Source organism: Ammospiza caudacuta, chromosome 7 (genome assembly GCF_027887145.1).
Source record: "Ammospiza caudacuta isolate bAmmCau1 chromosome 7, bAmmCau1.pri, whole genome shotgun sequence".
NCBI classification, from domain to species: Eukaryota; Metazoa; Chordata; class Aves; order Passeriformes; family Passerellidae; genus Ammospiza; species Ammospiza caudacuta.
Window position 1 is genome coordinate 48,012,886 of NC_080599.1, and position 19,678 is coordinate 48,032,563.

At 49.5% G+C, this 19,678-nt stretch overlaps 1 protein-coding gene across 2 annotated transcripts in view; it reads right to left on the reverse strand.

Moving 5' to 3' along the window:
- Positions 1–19,678, reverse strand: part of NEGR1 (neuronal growth regulator 1) — a 154,513-nt gene that overhangs the window by 2,914 nt on the left and 131,921 nt on the right. The gene's annotated exons all lie outside the window — the stretch shown is intronic.

Genomic DNA, 19,678 nt, shown 5'->3' on the forward strand with positions numbered 1-19,678 from the left:
AGCCAGAGTTTGACAATGGTGCTCAGCTATAGACATTAATACTCATTTGGAAGAAATTGTATTTATTTGTTTACCACAAAGCCCTTCTCGAATTCCTGGGTAAATGCACACAAAGTGCAAAGAGAAAGAAATCAGTGCTGAGGAGCAAGGGAGGAGCTGGTCCCTGGGACTGGGAGTGTCCCAGCTGTGCCTCGGCACCTGGCAGAAACCCTGTCCTTGACGGGGCAGGGGAACTGCCTTAAGCTGGATGAGAGTTGATTTAGATGGGATATTGGGCAGGAATTGTTCCTGACAGGGTGGGCAGGCCCTGGAATAGAATTCCCAGAGCAGCTGTGGCTGCCCCTGGATCCCTGGCAGTGCCCAAGGCCAGGCTGGACACTGGGACAGTGGGAGGTGTCCCTGCCATGGCAGGGGTGGCACTGGGTGGGTTTGAGGTCCTTCCCAAGCCAACCCATGCCAGGATCCTGTGAAACCCATGGCTTTGCTCTTGGAAGGGGAGGACAAGGAGCTGCTCCCTCACCCTGCACCAAATCCTGTTTGCTTTCCCAGGATGCAGCCTCCAGTCCCGAGCCCTGCTCAGCCCAAATCCTGGATCAAATCCCAACCACCAGCATCCCCTTGGTTTCTGTACAGCCCTCTGCAGCTCCACTTGCAGTGTGTGACGTTTCACTTGGCGCAGAGAGTGCGACACAGCCCCAAATCCTCTGCTTTCCCCCCGTGCAGAAAGGCTCAGGTAATAAACCCAAAACAAAACAAGATTAAACTTGGTGTTGAAGCTTAGTTTGGTGACTGATGACTGTGACTAACTGCAGGCCAGGGCCCTTCCTCTCCTCTCATTCCAAAAGGACTTTGTGTACTAAGTCAGGATGACAAATCAACCTTTAATTTATTCCGAGGGCCGGGTGGGGAAGCTGAAGCATAACACAGGTGCTATTTCATTTTATGCTATGAAGAGAGTTTCCCCAACTTAAGGATAATTTGAACTACAGTAGATATAAAAGCCAGCGGAAAATTATGTAAATCTGATTTCCTGCATATGAACCAGCTCTGTCTTTCCAGGGCTTATTAAATCATACCTGGATTGTTTCTGCACAAAGGCAAGAGGGGAGTTAATGGGGGGAAAATGCACTGACTTGGGAGATAATAGAAAAGTTACAGTTCCCAAAGCTGCCTAAGCAGGAGAATTGGATGGAAAAGAAACCTGAAGGAGAAGCAAACCTGGAGAAGTTTAATTATCAATTATGATGTCACACAAGGCCTACTGGATGACACATAGTTTAAAATATTGGCTTAGACTCTTAAAAATCCTTAAAAATTAATAATCTCCTGCAGACTTTTTCTTCTCCCCCTCAGAATTTTGATTTATTTTTCCTGTGGCTCCCTGAATTCATTGCTTGCCAGCAAGTTGCTGTTGCTGGATATTAATAAAATTTCACAGCTTTGTGCTGATGTATAAACTTTTAAAACAAACACACCTTTAAAATTTAAAGACTCTTAGCATGGTCTGCTCAGTCCTTGATCTACTCTGAGTAATTATTTTGGTAAGGACTGAGCAGTCCTTGTTTTCCTGTGCAAGGCCATGCAAGGTCACTTTGTTCTTGGACTTGGTATTTTTCAAAGCACTACAGGATGGTTCCAAAAGTGTCAGAATAAGCCCTCAGTTTAGGGGAAAATGAGAAGGTTTAAATGTTTGAGAGCAGCATAAACCAGCTGCCTTTTTTTCCCCTGCTGAAATATTACCATGCCATTGTTTCACATACACACACACACATACGCACTCATGAGCTCCCAGTCTTAATATTTATGCAGGGAGGTAATGGTGGAGGAATGTGTGATTAGGCTTTAAATAAAAGCTGGAATTATTAGAGTCTGTGATTACACCTGCAGCCATGCCGGGCATTTCCACAGGCCCCATCCCCAGCGTGACACAGAGCTGATTTCAGAGGGTTTGGGTGCCCAGAGGGAAGGAGAGCTGTGCCCAGGGAGGGTCAGGATGGGCTTCAGGAGTTTCTCCAGGGAATGGCTGCCCAGCCCTGGCACAGTGCCCAGGGAGGTTTGGGTTCCTGTGAAAAATGCATGTATTTTATTATTGGCTTTTTGCAAATATTAAAATGAAGTTATATGTGTTGTGTTAGAAAGCTATGCTGTATTAATTCTCTTAAGTAGTGTGGTAAATATAGGTTTAGGTTATACAAAATGCTAAAATAGAAATGATGCTATGTAGGATACTTTTTTAAAGAAAGGACTCACACTGATAGCAGCGACAGGACACCTGAATCTTTCAGAGAAAGAGAATTTATTGCCTCATTATCAGAAGAAACGAACTTCTTCCCACCTTGAAGGTGCTGTCAGGATTCAGAGGAAGAAGCTGACACTGCCCAGACAGAATCCTGTGTTTGAATGGAATTTATGCCCCATGTATGAGGGGTATGAATATGCAACAGGCTGTAGCTTTTAAGGGTTAATCCTCTGTTAACATGGGTCCTTTTTCCAGCTTATGCTGCCCAGAAAGAGGTACCTGGACTGTCCATAACTCTTTGTCTCTATTGTCTCGCATTGTCGTAATCCAAGTTTTCCAAATTATCATTACTCTAATTGTATCACTATTTTTATAACCATTTTATTACCATTAAGCTTTTACAATTTTACAAACACGTGATTGGTGTTTTTCACAGTTCCCCATCCCCAGGGGCATCTCAAAGTGCATGTGACACTTGGGACATGGCCCAGGGGTGGCCTTGGCAGTGCTGGCCATGGTTGGACTCCCTGCTCTGGGAGGGCTTTTCCAGCCTAAACAATTCCATGACTTTATGATCTGGTGCTGCAAATTCAGAGCCTGTGGGGGTGACACCTTGAAATGCCTCAGAAGAAAGTGAATTTCCATCCAGGAAAATATTAAAACGAGCTCCACGAGCAGCCTGATGTCTGAAATACCAAATGACCCAGGATTTACAGGGCACAATGAGTTTAAAATGTCAGCTGCAGCCACTGAGGGGCAATAATTTACTTTTGTGCTGCTGTGTAAGTCAAATTTTGCTCAGAGCCAGAGTGGCTGCATCCCTCTGGGAAAGGGAAAGGGAATGGGGGCACACTCAGAGCATCATCAGGGATGGGAAGGGACCCACAGGGGCTTGGGGTGGAAACTGATGTTGGTGGGGACCTTAAATGTCCCCTCAGGGTGAGGAGAAATCCCTGCCTGGCCATGGCACACCTCCTGTGCTCACGTGCCTTTGTGAGCCCTCCTTTCTTCCAATTTAGGGATTACTGGACCTAATCCTAATGTTTTACACCAGCCAGCACTTGTGGAAATATTTAAGACACCCTTAGCACAGATAGGATTATATTCAGACATCTCTCCTGGTGCTGAATAGAAAGGAACAAAGTAATATTATATCAGTATCTCTAATTAATACAAGAGATTAGGAGAAGTGCTATGCTGGAACACACAAACCAGCATTTCCTAGCACCAAGGGCTGCATTAACCAGAAATAATTATAAGCTTTAATGCTGATGCTGTGTAGACAAAAGCAGAGACCCCTTTAGGTTGTCTGAATAAGCAAGACTAATTCTGTTAAATGGATTATGCAGGGAGATGTTAATAAGCATTTAATTTAACCATATTCAGGTTAATCATTTACTAAAGGAAAGCCTTAATAAATTGGATTTTTTGGTGCAACGTTTAAAACATACAGAGAGGGAAGGAATAAACTAACTCAAGGTCAGAGCAGTAAGGCAAAAAGAAAGATGAGAAAGGCTAGGCTGTCAAATAAGGTTCTTTTAGAAGAAAAGATGGGGAGATAATGGGCCTCAGAAGGCTGGAGCGAGGCCTGGGGATAACATCTCTACATTTTGTTCCACTTGAAGCTGCTGGAGGATTTATGGCTGTGCAGGAGGAGGTGGGCAGTCTGTAAAGGCTCTGTCAGGGAGCAGCAGTGGTGATGGGCACAGGGTCCTGCAGAGCTGGAACCAGCTCCCATGGCCAGGGGAATGGGCAGCACAGAAACCTCCTTGGAGGCCAGGGCAAAGCTTGGCCTTGGGAGAGAAAAACTGGAAGCCTTGTCTGCAAATGGATGAGGGGATTTGTTTAGTCTCATGCAAACGCAATCATGCTGAGGCTGAGGAGCTGCACTGGGGTGGGAGAGGCAGGAGTGAGGTAAATGGATCACTCTGAATTCCAGGTGGAGGCTGGAGCTAAACAGAGCCCTGGCCACCATGGCAGCACCTGGAGAAGGCTGGGAATTCCACAAATGTGGAAATGCCTCTGGAGCAGGCATGGGGGCATGGAGGTTCTCTCCAGCCCCCTGTTCCTCTGGCCTGGTCTGCTTCAAAACATCCCTCCTGTGCTGGGGTCAGCTCTGGGCACTTCCAGCTCTGGGTCAGCTCTGGACCAGCTCTGGGTCAGCTCTGAATCAGTTCTGAGTCAGTTCTGGATCAGCTCTGGCTAGGATTTTAGGGAAAATCCCTCCCTGGAAAGGCTGTCCAGCCTGGCCCAGCTGCCCAGGGCAGGGCTGGAGGCTGCAGGGATGAGGATTCTGGCAGGAATGTCCTGTGAGCATCCCTGTCCCACAGCATCCTCCCCAGGAGCTGCCCCAGCCCAGGGCACAGACCTGGCTAAGCCCATCCCTGCGTGGTGGGGCTGCAGTCAAACCTTGCTTTGTGCATTATCTGTCAAGCAGAGCTCAGCACTGCTCAGACAAATCTCTCCGAAAATCCTTGAGGAAGGACACGGAATATTGCAGGAGCTGTCCAAGAGCTGGCTCTGCCCAGGGATAAGCCAGGGCTGGGCAGGATAAGGCTGGAAGTGCCAGGTGCTTAACTGAGGGGCTTTATCATCCTCTGGGATGGGAGTGTTGGCAGGAAGATCCAGGAGATGAGCCCCAGAAGAGTGATGGGGTTGATAAGAGAGGGCTGTTATCAGGGCCTGTCCATCAGCATTCACACAGGGCTGCTGGCAGGGCAGGAGCTGGGAGATGAAATGCTGATTTGTCCTTATTTCAAATTTAAATGAATAAAAAAGCATTTTGTGAGTCTTAAAATGGGAAAACAAGGGCTAGAATACGATTACTAGAACTGCATAAGTAAAAATCAGCTGTTTGCTGTGCTAAAATCTGAAAGCTTAGTAATTTAAACACTTGAGACGTGCCACCAGCAATGCCTTAAAGTGAAATATTATCCCAGCCTGTGTTTGTGTACGCACAGAAAATGAGTCAGAGGCATTTCTTGTTCCAGTCATGAAGACCCCACTTGAGATGTGCCCTGTGTCCAATGCAAAACCGATCCTGGTGCTGATTTTGACTGAGGTAAAATGTAAAATACGATATTTACAGGTTGAAAAAAACACCCAAGCAACGAACACACGGTAACCACGGCCACCAGCTGTGTAACCCTGAATTGTGGGGATCTCTGCCTGGAACTGGGGCTCCCTGGCTGGGGGAGCCAGAGGGAGACCCACACCCCCTGCCCACCCTCCACAGCAGTCAGTCACCTTTCCCCAACAAATAACTCATGCTAAACACTGCAAACAGCCACAGACTCATCTCACACTGCTAAAAATACACCCAGCCCTGGAGATTTCAAAGTCAGATAGCTTTTGCTGGTGAGGGCGGTGTGGCTCAAAGCAGAGCTGTTCCACGAGGGCTGCCAGCCCTGGCACAGAGGGACAGCAGGGCTGGGATGGGGCTCGGGGGACAGAGCGGGATGAGGATCTCAAATCACCTCTGGAACAGAGCATTTCCCAAATCACCCTCTGGAACAGAGCATTTCCCAATTCACCAACTGCTCAAGAGCACTCAGTGGTTCCTCACTAAAAATCCCTGCAGTTCCTGGTCCCTTTGTAGATCCCACTGTGGTTCCTGCTCACCTAGAGAGGAGAAGGATCCAGGGAGAGCCCAGAGCCCCTGGCAGGGCCTGAAGGGGCTCCAGGAGAGCTGCAGAGGGGCTGGGGACAGGGATGGAGGGACAGCACACAGGGAATGGCTCCCAGGGATGGGTGGGACATTGGGAATTGGGAATTGTTCCTGGCTGGGATGGAATTTCCAGAGCAGCTGTGGATGCCCCTGGATCCCAAGGCCAGGCTGGACATTGGGACACCCTGGGACAGTGGGAGGTGTCCCCGCCATGGCAGGGGTGGAATGGGATGGGCTTTAAGGTCCTTTCCATCCCAAATCATTCCAGGATCCTGTGGATGTCCCTGTGTGTGCCAGGATCAGAGCAGGGGTGACAGTGACAGGGCAGGACAAGCTTTAGTGGAACACCCCCCATTTTCAGCCTTCACTCTCTGCTCAGCTGTGTTTCAGTGCAGTTTTGTGCAGGCAGAGATAAAGCTGGAGGTATCAAAGAGAAGCACCTTCCCTGAAATAGTGCAGGGCACAGAGTCCCTGTGACGCCTGCCTGGGATGAATGAAGACGGAGAGCTGAGCAGGATGAAATAGCACAGCCCTGATGGACTCCCATCCTGCTGCAAGGAGCACTTCACAGCCCCCAGGAGTATTTATGGGGAAATTACTGCGAGGGAACAGAGGGAAATTTGGCTTTATATATCATCTTTGATACTGCAGCCGTGTCCCATTTCTTTGTGTGGCTGAGGAGTGCAGTGGTGTTGGGGAAATGGAACATCCCTGAGGAGCTCTGGAATGATGGATGGAACATCCCTGGGGAGCTCTGGAGTGACAGATGTGTGAAAAATGTACTTTATGTGTACTTTATGATTGGCTTTTAACAAATATTACAATGAATATTATATGTGCTGTGTTAGAAAGTTATGCTGTGTTAATTCTCTTAAGTAGTGTGGTAAATATAGTTTTGGGTTAGAACAAAATGTTAAAATAGAAACTATGCTATGTAAGATACTTTTTTAAAGAAAGGACTCACACTGAGATAGCAGCCACAGGACACCTAAATCTGTCAGAGAAAGAGAATTTATTGCTCCATTATCAGAAGAAACAAACTTCTTCCTGCCTTGAAGGTGGTGCTAGGATTTGGAGGAAGAAGCTGACACTGCCCAGACAGAATCCTGTGTTTGAATGGAATTTATACATCATGTATGAGGGGTATGAATATGCAACATGCTGTTGTTTTTAAGGGTTAATCCTCTGTTAACATGGGTCCTTTTTCGGGTTCATGCTGCCCAGAATAGGTACTCGGACTGTCTGTAACTCTTTGTCTCTATTGTCTCATATTGTCCTAATCCTAATTGTCCAAATTGTTATTACTCTAATTGTATTACTATTTTTATAACTGTTTTATTACTATTAAACTTTTAAATGTTTAAAAACAAGTGATTGGTGTTTTTCACAGATGGGAACAGCCCTGAGGAGGAGCTGGCTTGGTCAGACAGAGGAGATCCACGCCAGCCCTGGGCTGGGCCTGTGGGATCAGCACCTCATGCCCTTTTAACCAGCAAAGAGAAGGCAGGAATCAGCCAAGGGAGAGGGGCTCGCTGGCTCTGGGCAGCAGGAGCACACCCATCACCCACAGTCCCAAATCCCGGCCCCTGGCCCTTCCTGCCCTGCCCAAGCACTCCTGGGGCAGGTTTGGGAGTGTGCCCATTCCCGGGGAGCCCGGGCAGTGCCAGCACCCTCCGGGGTGAGCCTTTCCTGTCTCCAGCCCTAATGGCTGAGGCGCTGGGTGAGGCTCAGCCTGTCCCTCCCTTTACGCATCCTCCACATTTACTGCTCTTGGCACACCCAGGGCAAAGCAAACCACGCATCCAGCCTGGATGTCTGAGTCTGAGCCCTGCTGGCTTGCCTAGGAAAAGTGGGATAGCAACAACTGTTGGGGGGAGCAGCCACAGCAAGGGGTCTCTGGAAGGGCTCAGGCCAGTCCTGTGCTATTTCAGGGCTCTGTGCAGCCCTCTGCACACAGCTGGCTTGGGATAGGGTGTGCTCAAGGCTGGGACTCCATCCTCCCCCACGCCTGCCCTGATTTTGGGTTCACCTGCAGCAAACCCAGCCTTGTTTAGCCTGAAGTTAAATGGAAACCAAGCCTGACTCTGGGCCCTGCCTGGGAACCCAAAATTAAACAGGAAAACAGCCCAGAGATCAGGATCCTCCACTGGATGGGGCAAACACAGCTTTGGTTGAGAGGACATTGAGAATAAACCATGAAGGTGCCAGAGAAAGCACTGGGAGGAGCAAGCTGCTCATTCCCATCCCCATCCCCATCCCCATTCCCATCCCCATCCCCATCCCCATCCCCATCCCTATTCCCATTCCCATTCCATTCCCATTCCCATTCCCATTCCCATTCCCATTCCCATTCCCATTCCCATTCCCATTCCCTCTCCCCATTCTCTCATGCCCATTCCCATTCCCATTCCCATTCCCACTCCCATTCCCTTTCCCCCATCCCTGTGTCCCATCCCAGGAGTTCTGGAAGGTTCCTCAGGGAAGGAGGAGCAGGAAGAGCCAAGCCCTGAGGCTCTCCACGAGGGACATTCCCACACCAAGGAATCTCTGGAGCCACCTGCCAGGGTTCCAGCTGGATAAATTGCTGGATAAATAAATTCCCCACTCCCACGTGGGGTGAGCAGCAGAGAAAAAAGGGAAAACCTGCACTGCTGGGAAGCTCAGGTTCCTCAGGCATCATTCTGGCAGCCTACAATAACTGCTTCCCTGACAATGTGGCTCTCATTTGTAAGTGTCACACTGGAGACAAGGAAAAGCGCTTTAATGTGACAGAAAAATTTGACTTGGGAGCTAATTACTTTAATTTGAGAGAATTTTTGGCTCATCTGCATGCTTGACAATTATTTACAACTTACATTGGTAATTAGAGGTTGGGCCTTGTGCTGAAATATTGCAAATGGCTTTGGAGACATTTGCTGATCCTCCTAACTTTGAGAGGAAATGAATTTATTAGTAGTTAATATGTAAAATATTTGTACTTCTGACCTTTTGTTAAACATCCTTCCTATATTTTAAATGATTGGTTGTCAGAGCCATTTTTCTCCAAGTGACGTGTGACATTGTAAATAAGCTCTTGAATTAAGCAGCACATTAAATCTCCGTGTTCAGTGGCAATCTCTGATAGTTCTCATATATCAGGGAGACTTTGTTGGTTCTGCTGTGTTGAAGCAATGTCATACAGCAGCGTGAATGATAATTTTTTACACTGAGCTTTCCAGTTTCTGCACGGTTTCCACATCATTCTTGTGCTCTTGACAAAGGATGTGGAGCTAGGCAGGTTGGAACATGATTTCTGTCCCTTTTTGGGTGGATGAGGAAGGAAGTTTTCGGCTGGAAGTGCTGGTAGCCTTTCAGCAAATCTTCCACTGAGGTGCCTGGCAGATGATTTCTAAGATGTGGGGTTTATTCAGATTTCTGTTGATTTTCTTAAGCATTTCTGGTGGGTTCCTCTTGGTCACATCTCTGCATAGTGCATTTATTCCTCTCTTTTTATAGGAATATTAAAAGCCCATAACCCATGGAAATTTATCCCCAAACTGTGCCCATATAGCCAAGGAATTAATCATCAATAGTGTTTTGATTGGAAGAAGGTGATGGATGAAATAAACCACAAAGTCCAACTGTTTGCTGATTTCAGAAGTTACAGCGGCACCTTGCATCCTAACAGCCTCAGGGGAGCTCAGGGTGGGCACAGTGTCACACACATCTTTTATGGAAAATCCTTTCCTTAGGGTTTTTCCTCCTGAGAAGCTGTGAAGCCTCAGGAGCAAAATGCAAACAATGGTTATCTGCTGCTGTGGGATGCAACAGGTGCATCTGGGATTGGTCTCATGGGGTTGTTTCTGATTAATGGCCAATCACAGTCAGCTGGCTCGGACAGAGAGCCGAGACACAAACCTTTGTTATCATTCTTTACTATTCTATTCTTAGCCAGCCTTCTGATGAAATCCCTTCTTCTATTCTTTTAGTATAGTTTTAATGTAATATATATCATAAAATAATAAATCAGCCTTCTGAACCATGGAGTCAGATCCTCGTCTCTTCGCTCACCCTCTGACCCCTGTGAACACCATCACACCCCAGCAGGAATTTCCCCATGGAAAGGGGGTCAGGCACTGGAACTGCCCGGGGAGGGTTGGAGAGCCCATCCTGAAGGTGTCACCTGGAGGTGGCACTCAGTGACAGGGTGGGCACAGGGTGGGCACAGCAGGAATTTCCCCATGGAAAGGGGGTCAGGAACTGGAACTGCCCGGGGAGGGTTGGAGAGCCCATCCTGGAGGTGTCACCTGGAGGTGGCACTCAGTGACAGGGTGGGCACAGGGTGGGGATGTGTCAGGGAGTGGATTCAGTGATCTGGGGAGGCTTTTCCAACCCCCTGGATTTGGGATTGGGTGACTGACAGCTGTGCCAGCCTCCAGGGCTGCCCTGTCCTTGGTGACAGGCCCAAACTGAGGGGCACAGGGAGAGTCCCCTCCATACAGGCATGCACCTGGACTCCCCCAGAGCCATTTCTGCACAACTGTGTGTGCCCAGCAGCAGCAGGGAGGGCACAGCAGGCTGCCCTGGCCATTCCCAGAGCAGCAGCCAGGCAGAGGCCACCCCTCCTGGGCTGCAGTGAGCAGCACCGAGCCCCTCATGAGGGATGATTGCAATTTCCACGGGGCTGTGTGTGCAGGGAACAAGCATCACTCACAGCAGCCTGAGCTATTGGCTCCTCAGAGCCAGCAGCGTTTGTCTGCAGCCCCTGACGTGACATTAACTATTCATGGCGCTCCACGGTGTTCAAACACTGCCCCGGCAAAATCGTTGCTACTTTTCAACTTGATTGAGATCCTCCCCAAGCCAGGCTGGGCTGCAGCCAGCACGGGGCTCTCACATGGCAGGAGTGCAGGAGTGACCAGGTGCTCAGCAATGCCCAGGTGCTCAGGAGTGCCAGAGTGCCCAGGTACTCAGGGATGCCAGTGCCCAGGTGCTCAGGAGTGCCCAGGGGCTCAGGGATGCCCAGAGTGCCCAGGTGCTTAGCAATGCCACAGTGCCCAGGTGCTCTGGAATGGCAGTGCCCAAGTGCTCAGGAATGCCCAGAGTGCCCAGGAATGCCAGTGCCCAGGTGCTCAGCAATGCCAGAGTGCCCAGGTGCTGAGGAATGCCCAGAGTGCTCAGGTGCTCAGGAATGGCAGTGCCCAGGTGCTCAGGGATGCAGTGCCCAGGTGCTGGGCTGGGAGCCATCATTCCCTGCCTCCTCCTCCTCCTCCCAGCTGACCCTCCAGAGCAGTGGGGCACATGGGATTCAGTGCCTGCACCTTTTAATGCAGTGATTTAGTGATTTGCCACCCTGAACACAACCTCTGCCACCTGCGGCTCCCTGGGGGTGGCTCCAGGTTAGGGATCCATCTCCCAGCACTGACCCCACTGAGGGATCCTTTTGTTAGAATGGGCAGCCCTGGCACGGGTGCCCAGAGCAGCTGGGGCTGCCCCTGGATCCCTGGCAGTGCCCAAGGCCAGGCTGGACACTGGGGCTGGGAGCACCTGGGACAGTGGGAGGTGTCCCTGCCACGGCAGGGGTGGCACTGGGTGGGATTTATGTAAGGTCCCTCCCAACCCAGGCCATTCTGAGTTTCTGTGGTTCCATTTTCCCCCAGTCCCTGCTGCCTGGGATGAGTTATTTGGGATTGCAGCCGGAGCTGATTTGCCATTGGGAGGACTCTGAGCTCTTGCAGCTGCCTGTGGGGGAGAGGGAATGATCCCCCCCTTCCAGAGCCATTTGGGGCTGGGATTTCTGCTGGGGGTGCCTCTCCAGAGCCCCTCACCCTTCCTGCCTGCTGCTGCTCTGCAGGTTTTCCTGCTGCTGGGGGATTTTGCATCAGGAAGCTTTTCATGGCCCAGCCTGCCCCACTCGCTTTTCAGCTTAATCCTGAGGATTTTGGAGACATTATGGCTCAGCTTTGCATATGTTATTACACAGAAGAGAGGAAAAAACCCCCAACAGCTGAGATTTCTCAAAGCTGGCTGGAAGCTTTAGGCAGGCAGGTTCTGCTAAGAGCCATGCCTTTGAAAATCTCTGTCAATTAGTGCAGTATCTTGGTGCTTTTGGGACAGAGATGGATGCCTCAAACTGGCTCTGATAGCCTTGGAGACACGTGCAGGAAGACACATTCTGCCTCAAAACCAATCTGTTTTTCCTAGTTTGTGCCATGTATAACCCCTAAGCACTAAAACCCTTCAGGTTTGTCCAGCACCTGCCTGGGAATTGGACAGTGCTAGCCTGCATTGAGCAGGGTGGGATTTCCACCTCTCTGTAAAACCCTGCTCCTTCTGCTGGCAGTGCACTGGTCCTGAGGGTCCCTTCCAGCCCAGGATATTCTGTGGTTCTGGAAAATTGGGTGCTGAATGTGGCTGTGGGGGGGAAGGGCAGAGCAGCTTTGGGATCCTTCCAGGCAGGCATTGCTCGTTCCTGCAGGGTCTCTCTGAGCAGAGCTCTCTGCTCTGGGTTATTCACATCTCTCCCTGTTTTCCCATTCCAAAATCCACACCCTGTTTGATCCTCCTGAGCTTCCCAAAGGCAGCTGTTCTCTGAGCTGCCTGGCTTTGCAGAGAGCTCCCTCTGAGAAGGGGACAGACACTGCAGAGCCATCAGGGACAGAGGAAGGGTGAGTGACAATGCTCACTGCACAGACAGGGGCATGATGGACAGAGAAACACAGAGCTCAGCCATGGATCTCAGCCATGGTGAGGGGCACAAAAGGGGCCAAGGTCAATCATTTCACCCTGAGTGTGCAGTGACAGGTGCTGCTGGCTGTCCCAGTGCCACCCAGCGCCACCCAGTGTCACCCAGTGCCACCCAGTGCCACCCAGTGTCACCCAGTGCCACCCAGCGTCACCCAGCATCACCCAGTGTCACCCAGTGCCACCCAGCGCCACCCAGTGTCACCCAGCGCCACCCCAGGCCCTGGCCCAGTGTGGAGCAGGCTGCCACCCCCTCACTGAGCTCATCTTCCTCACGCCAGCAGCACACTCTTATGGAGCCGCCTGACTCAGCAGCTGGAAACGGGAAAATGTTGTGCACAGCTTCCATCTTAATGAAAAGCATCTTTAAAATTTTAATCAGATGGCTCCACACTGTTCTGTGGATTCAGAGGCTTGGTTGAAATCTGGGCTTCCTGAAAACCACGAGCAGGAGCAGGTGCCAGTGATAAAAGAGTATTTATTTAATTGTTCAGAGCTGCTGCTTGTACTGCTCCCACCCTGCTCCTGAAGGATGCAGGCCTGGCTCAGCAACAATACTAACCCTACAGATTTTGGTGCTGCTTTCTTTAACCCAGAGAGCCTCATGGAAAAACCCACTCTCAGCCTTCCATGGTTGCCTGGTGACACGTTAAGAGCTCATCTGGAAAGTTTAAAGGAGGACAAAAGCCAGCTTAAACTCCACCTCAGCAGGCTGGGCCTTGCAATTGTTTGTAGTGAGAGGAAGGAAAAGATGCAGCTCTGAAACACCAGGTTCAGAGTGAGGAAATGGCTGATCCTGTGTCATCCTGGGATGTTGTTTTCCATCCTGGCTGGAAATATTGTTGGCAACTCCATCAAAATGTCCATGTTGCACAGATACTCTAAATGCAGCTGGCATGGAACTGAAATTTCCATTTGGTGTGAAATTCAGACAGGGAAAAGACAAAAAAAGAAGAAGTGTTGCCTGGAATGAGATGGGGAGCCTGGAAGGAAGCCAACCTATTTTTTTTCCCACTCAAAACTCAACAGGCCTTTATTTGAATTTCTTTAAAACTGACATATTCATGGAGTTTTCAAACAGGCTTTTTCTGACAAGTCCCCTAATCCCCCAAGCCTTCCCTCCCTCAACAACCCAAGTTTATCAGATCCTTCCCTGCCAGCTGTAGCTGCAGGCTCCTCCAAGTTCCACACGGAGCTGGGCCCTCCCTGAGGTTCTGGATCCTCAGCTCTATGTACATTTCAAATCCCTGCACATGGGCACCCATCTCATCGAGATGGATATATGCATATTTATTCCTGTACAACTCCTGTAGTCAGCCAGTTCTGGCTGATCAAACCTTCACTTAAAACATATCCTTCTGTGATAAATAAAAACACAGACTGCTCTCTTCCTGCTGGTGAATCACATTCTGGAATCTCCTGCTTGTCTTCTCTCAGTCAGAGCTGGGGCTCGTCTCAGTCTGGGGAAGGTGTAAATAGGTTGTGTAAGAGCAGGGGAACAGCTGGAGCTGGCCAGGGGGTTTAGGTTGGGTTTAAGGTGGGTTTAGGGTGGGTTTAGGGTGGGTTTGGGGACAGGTTCATCCCCAGAGGGTGCTGGCACTGTCCAGATGCCCAGGGAATGGGCACGGCTGTGACGGTGCTCACAGGGGTTCTTGGATGAGGGAACAGATGAGGATCTGACTCCATGTTTCAGAAGGCTGATTGATTATTTTATGGTATATATTACATTAAAACTACACTAAAAGAATAGAAGAAAGGATTTCATCAGAAGGCTGGCTAAGAATAGAATAGCCAAGAATGATAACAAAGGTTTGTGTCTCGGCTCTCTGTCCGAGCCAGCTGACTGTGATTGGCCATTAATCAGAAACAACCCCATGAGACCAATCCCAGATGCACCTGTTGCATTCCACAGCAGCAGATAACCATTGTTTGCATTTTCCTCAGCTTCTCAGGAGGAAAAATCCTAAGGAAAGGATCCTTCAGGGATGGGAGGAACCTCCTGGTTCACGCACAACACACACCTGACAGAAACAGGAATTGATCTGCACACTGACACACACCCAGTAGCAAGGACAGGATCCCTGGATGCTGAGAATCTCACTGAGAGATGGGAGGAAGCTCCTGGTTCACCCCTGGCACTGCAAACACACGAGTGGGAGAAAGCAGCAGCAGGAGGCTGAGCATCTCCCCAGCCTCCACATCCTCCACCCTTCTCACAGCCTCCAGGAGCCATTTCACACCTGGCCCTGCTCTGCTTTCCTGGCATCTCTCAGAAGCACTCCTTGGTTAAGATGTGAAATTCCAGCCAACTGATCGATGTGTGATATTGTAAAATATTCAGGATTCTCAGAGCAGCTTCTTCTCCTAAGTGGGCTTCTCATATTCGTGGGAAAACTCATTAATATTGAAATCCCCACTGACAGAAGGCTTGTAGGCAATACAGCATCAGGAAAAAAACGTTCTTGTATTTTACATGCTGGCTTAGAGAGTGGGAATCAATGGACTAAAAACGACCTAGTTCTAGTCCTATTTTTCAGCTGATAGAAAGCAACTCTCTTGATATTAAATAATGCATCTCTTCAGCAAGCAGTGAATAATACGATTTAGTGTGTTCAAACATTCTGCTGGAATGATGATGCAGGCTCTGAGCACGCTGAATGTCACTGAGCACACTCTGAGACGCTCGTTCAGCTTAAACAGGAATGTTTACCCAGTTCCACACATTCACTGGGAGGATGTGCCTTCCCGGGAAGATTCACAAGCACAGAGTTCACCTGCTTGAAGCAGCAGGTGACTGCAGCACTGGAAGGCAGCTATTTCCCCCAGGAGATAATTCCCAGTGTGGCTGGGCCACAGAAACCCAGAATTAACGGTGCAGGTGCACGGAGCTGGCTGCATGCAGACACCAGCTTCGCCTGAATTTCACACCTGCCTGGGCTCTGGCATGCAGCAACAATGCCCACGATGTGCTCTGAACACAGAGCTGTCAGCTGACTAACAAGGAGGTTTAACATATGGATATTTTCGAGATATTCACCCGTTTGATGCCAAACTACTCACAGCAAGGCCTGGTAGCCCTGTATCAGTTCTGTGTCTGTTACTGGGACAGGAGAACTCTGGTGCTCTGGGGCTGGGTGCTGGAGGGTGATTCCCAGCAGCTGATGGAGATGGGATCCCAGGAGGGGGATTTGGGGGCACCAAAGCGGCCACCAAGCATCAAAAGCTCTTGGAGCAAACACACATTCTGTCGCACACATCTTTTATGGAAAATCCTTTCCTTAGGATTTTTCCTCCTGAGAATCTGAGAGGCCTCAGGAGCAAAATGCAAACAATGGTTATCTGCTGCTGTGGGATGCAACAGGTGCATCTGGGATTGGGCTCATGGGGTTGTTTCTGATTAATGGCCAATCACAGTCAGCTGGCACGGACAGAGAGCTGAGCCACAAACCTTTGTTATCATTCTTTGCTATTCTATTCTTAGCCAGCCTTCTGATGAAATCCTTTCTTCTATTCTTTTAGTACAGTTTTAATGTAATATGTATCATAAAATAATAAATCAGCCTTCTGAACCATGGAGTCAGATCCTCATCTCTTCCCTCATCCAAGAACCCCTGTGAGCACAGTCACACATCTGCTTCTAACAGAATTTAGAAGTTAAACGTGCCATGATCCAGGATCTGCTGCCCAAAATGTGAATCACCTTTTCAGAGTCCTTTATAGTTTTGGGAGGAATTGCAGGAGCAGGGATAAGGAAGAGCAGCTGGGTTATGGCAGTGAAGCACAGCTGGCCCTGCCTCTTGCCCCAGGCCCTTCCCTGCTCCAGGGTTTGCTGCACCAGCATCTCCTGCTGCCATGCAGAGCCCCCCAGCTGCAGGAACACGCTGCTTTCCTCACCAACAGACAGAAATAATGGCAGGAAAGAGCACCGCAAATCCCGAAATTCAGAGTCCAACCCTGCGGATTCTCCTTACACAAAACCACTGATTGATTTAAATGGGATTTGCGACTGCATAAGAGGAGAAAAAACTGGAGGGGTTGGCAGGTTTCCCATGGAACAAACAGAACCTGCTTGAAATGAGGTATTGTTTGGTATCCTGGCGTATTAAATGTGTTAGATATGCAGAAAGGCAGAGCGGGGAGAAGCAACTGGGGTTCAAGGAGTTGTCCAACCTGCCCAAGTGCTCATTTAAACACACGCTTTTGTTCCTGAGAAAATTAAATAACTTAAGGTCCTTCTCTCTCCCACTCCAATTTTTATAAAAGTGCCTCATAAGATGTGAAGTCATTAATTAAAGAAGATTCCTCAATTATTCTCTCTGACCTGTCACAGTTACTTGTTTAGTCAGCGTTAAGAATTCAGCAACATCTTCAAAGGCTTTCCAAGACACCACCTGCGAACTAATTATGCTGAAGGAGGGAAGATTTGTAAGGAGCTGCAGCTCCTGGCGCTGGCTGACAACACACATACCGACCGTGGCCCCAATTTCCTAACTTTCTGCAGCTAATTCTACATGCTTGAAGCACTGTCGCTCCAAATTAGGAGAGTAAATCCCCAAATGTGTGGAAAGGGGCTCCAGCAGGGAAAGGCACAAATGTGTCACCAGGGCTCTCCAACACGGCGCTGCTTTGCATGAATTAAAAATGTCCTAAATGCTCTGTGCCCTGTTGGGAACTGGGGGGATGCTGAAAGTTCTGCAGGGCTGCTGCAGATTCCTCAGAGAGTCACTCCCAAGGCTGGTCCTTGAGGATGACCCTGGGGACTCAGGCAGTGCTGATGGGACACTGAGCATCCTGTCAGGAGCTTCCTGCACTTCTGGGGAGCCTTGGTCCCCTTTGGGGTGCCCTGGCTCAGCACTGAAACCTCAGCAAGGGTCTGTGTCCTGCAGCAGCAGAGCCTTCTCCAGGGAGCACAGCACACCCCCTGAAGCCGTGCTCAAGAGCTGAAGGATGGTGGTAATTAGCTAATTAGCTGCGCAGCCCTGACTGAGCAGGAAGCAGCTGATGCTCTGGTTTGTGACTGATGTGAGACACGAGGCTAAAATGAGTTCCTATGGATTATCCATGGTTGGTATTCCTGCATGAGGGAAGCAGGGCAGGCAGACCCAAAGGGCTCCCGGCCAAAGCCTCCCGGGAGGATTTGAGCAAAGCCAGAAACGTTGGCCCTGCTCGTGGCAGGGGTGGAACGAGATGGTTTTAAGGCCCCTTCCAGCCCAAATCATTCTGTGATTTATGGTAATTCTAATTTTACAGTCATAAGCAGCTGTGGACAGTAACCCAGGTTTTCTGCCTCCATCTCCCAGCCCAACGTGCTGCCTCCACTGCTGGTGCTGCACACATGAGGGACTCAGTTCCCAGCACTCTGGGAAGGTTCTCATTGCCTCTGCAGCTGAATAACTTGGTTACAATAGTGCTGGCATTTTCCAGCTATTTACCAGGCTAAAATTAGCCAAGTAGAGGGACTATCACAGTGTTATTTAATTATGGAAGGCAAACAGAACAGTTCATTGCAATGTCACTGCTGCTACCAGGGCTGATTTCCAGGAGGAAAGACTCAATAATAAATTTGCAGCCATTTTGAGAACTGTCTTTAAGCCCTCCTCCCCTTTTCTGTTGTCTTTCAGCAGAACAGATGTTGGTTTTCAACTGCAAACTGAGCTCAGTGCTTTCCTTGGTAATTTAAAGTTGGATTTGCTCATGTAGTTTATAACTATTGCAACTTTAATGGCTCCTAAATTTTTCCACTATTGTGTTCAGAGGTTTTCATATTCTCAATTTCATGTTTGTAAAAGGCCCTCTCTATTTAGCACTGAGCTTTCAGAATTAAGAGAGGGATCATTATTAAAGGACTCTATTCCTTTCCACCCCCCCATCTCCATGCCGCTCCCAGAAATACACATAATTTTGCTCATTTGGTGCAAATTTCTGCAGACAAGAATTCAAACACTTCTCAAAGCTGTGTTACTTGAACAGCAGCTTTTGAAAATTAGGAACAACTGTGACTCTGTTGGAGCACTCACTTATGCAGATCAAACCCAGAAATGCTACTGGAGCCCATTCCAGCTGCAACCCCCCAGCATTATCCCTCTTTCCCAGACAGAGCTGGAACAGGATCAGGCTGAGAGCCTTTTTTCAGGAGTTACAAACCCCAGAGTTAAACAGCACCAGAGTGGGGCTCTCCTATCGCCGCTTTGCACGACCAACGCAGTGGCGACCCTTTCCTTCTTCTCAGCCTCTCTTAACTCAAATAATAATTCCCCAGCTTATTTCCAACTGCTTGGCACTCCAAAGCAACTGTGGAAATGCCAAGGACAGGAACTTTTATTGCAGGCACTATCAGCTTTCTGCAGCCCAGTCCACCCTCCCATGCCGTGGGTTTGGATGGAGATGTCGTGCAGAGGTTTTGCTGCGGCTCTGGCTGCAGGCACAGGACAATCTCTGCCCTGGAGATGGAGACAGGGCACAGATTCTGCCCTAGAGGGGATGGAGAGCTTTGGGAAGCTCCCTGGGAGGGCAGGGGGGCAGCACCTCTGCCCCCGGAGTGACACTGGAGCTTGCCCTCCCTAAGCTCTTTGATTAAAGCTCTGCAGATTTAAACACTTGTCTTGCTGCTCCTGTAGGTCTGGGGGTGCTGGAATCACCTGTGCCTGCCTTTCCTTCTGCAGCCCTTGGTTTAACCTGCCTCACTTGGTTTATCACCTCACTGCTGTGGCTTTCTGGCACAGTCCTCCCAATCTTTTAATCTCAGTTAGGAAATAAAAGCACACATCTGGTGAAGGTTTTGCCAGAGGAAAATTCTGCTTGTTTTTGTCTCCCAGATGGGATATTGGGAAGGAATTGTTCGCTGTGAGGGTGGGCAGGCCCTGGCACAGGTGCCCAGAGCAGCGGGAGCTGCCCCTGGATCCCTGGCAGTGCCCAAGGCTGGGTTGGAGCAGCCTGGGACAGTGGGAGGTGTCCCTGCCATGGCAGGGGTGGCACTGGGTGGGATTTGAGGTCCCTCCCAACCCAAACCATTCCAGAATTCTGTGACCAGCTCCACTGAGGGTGTCCTG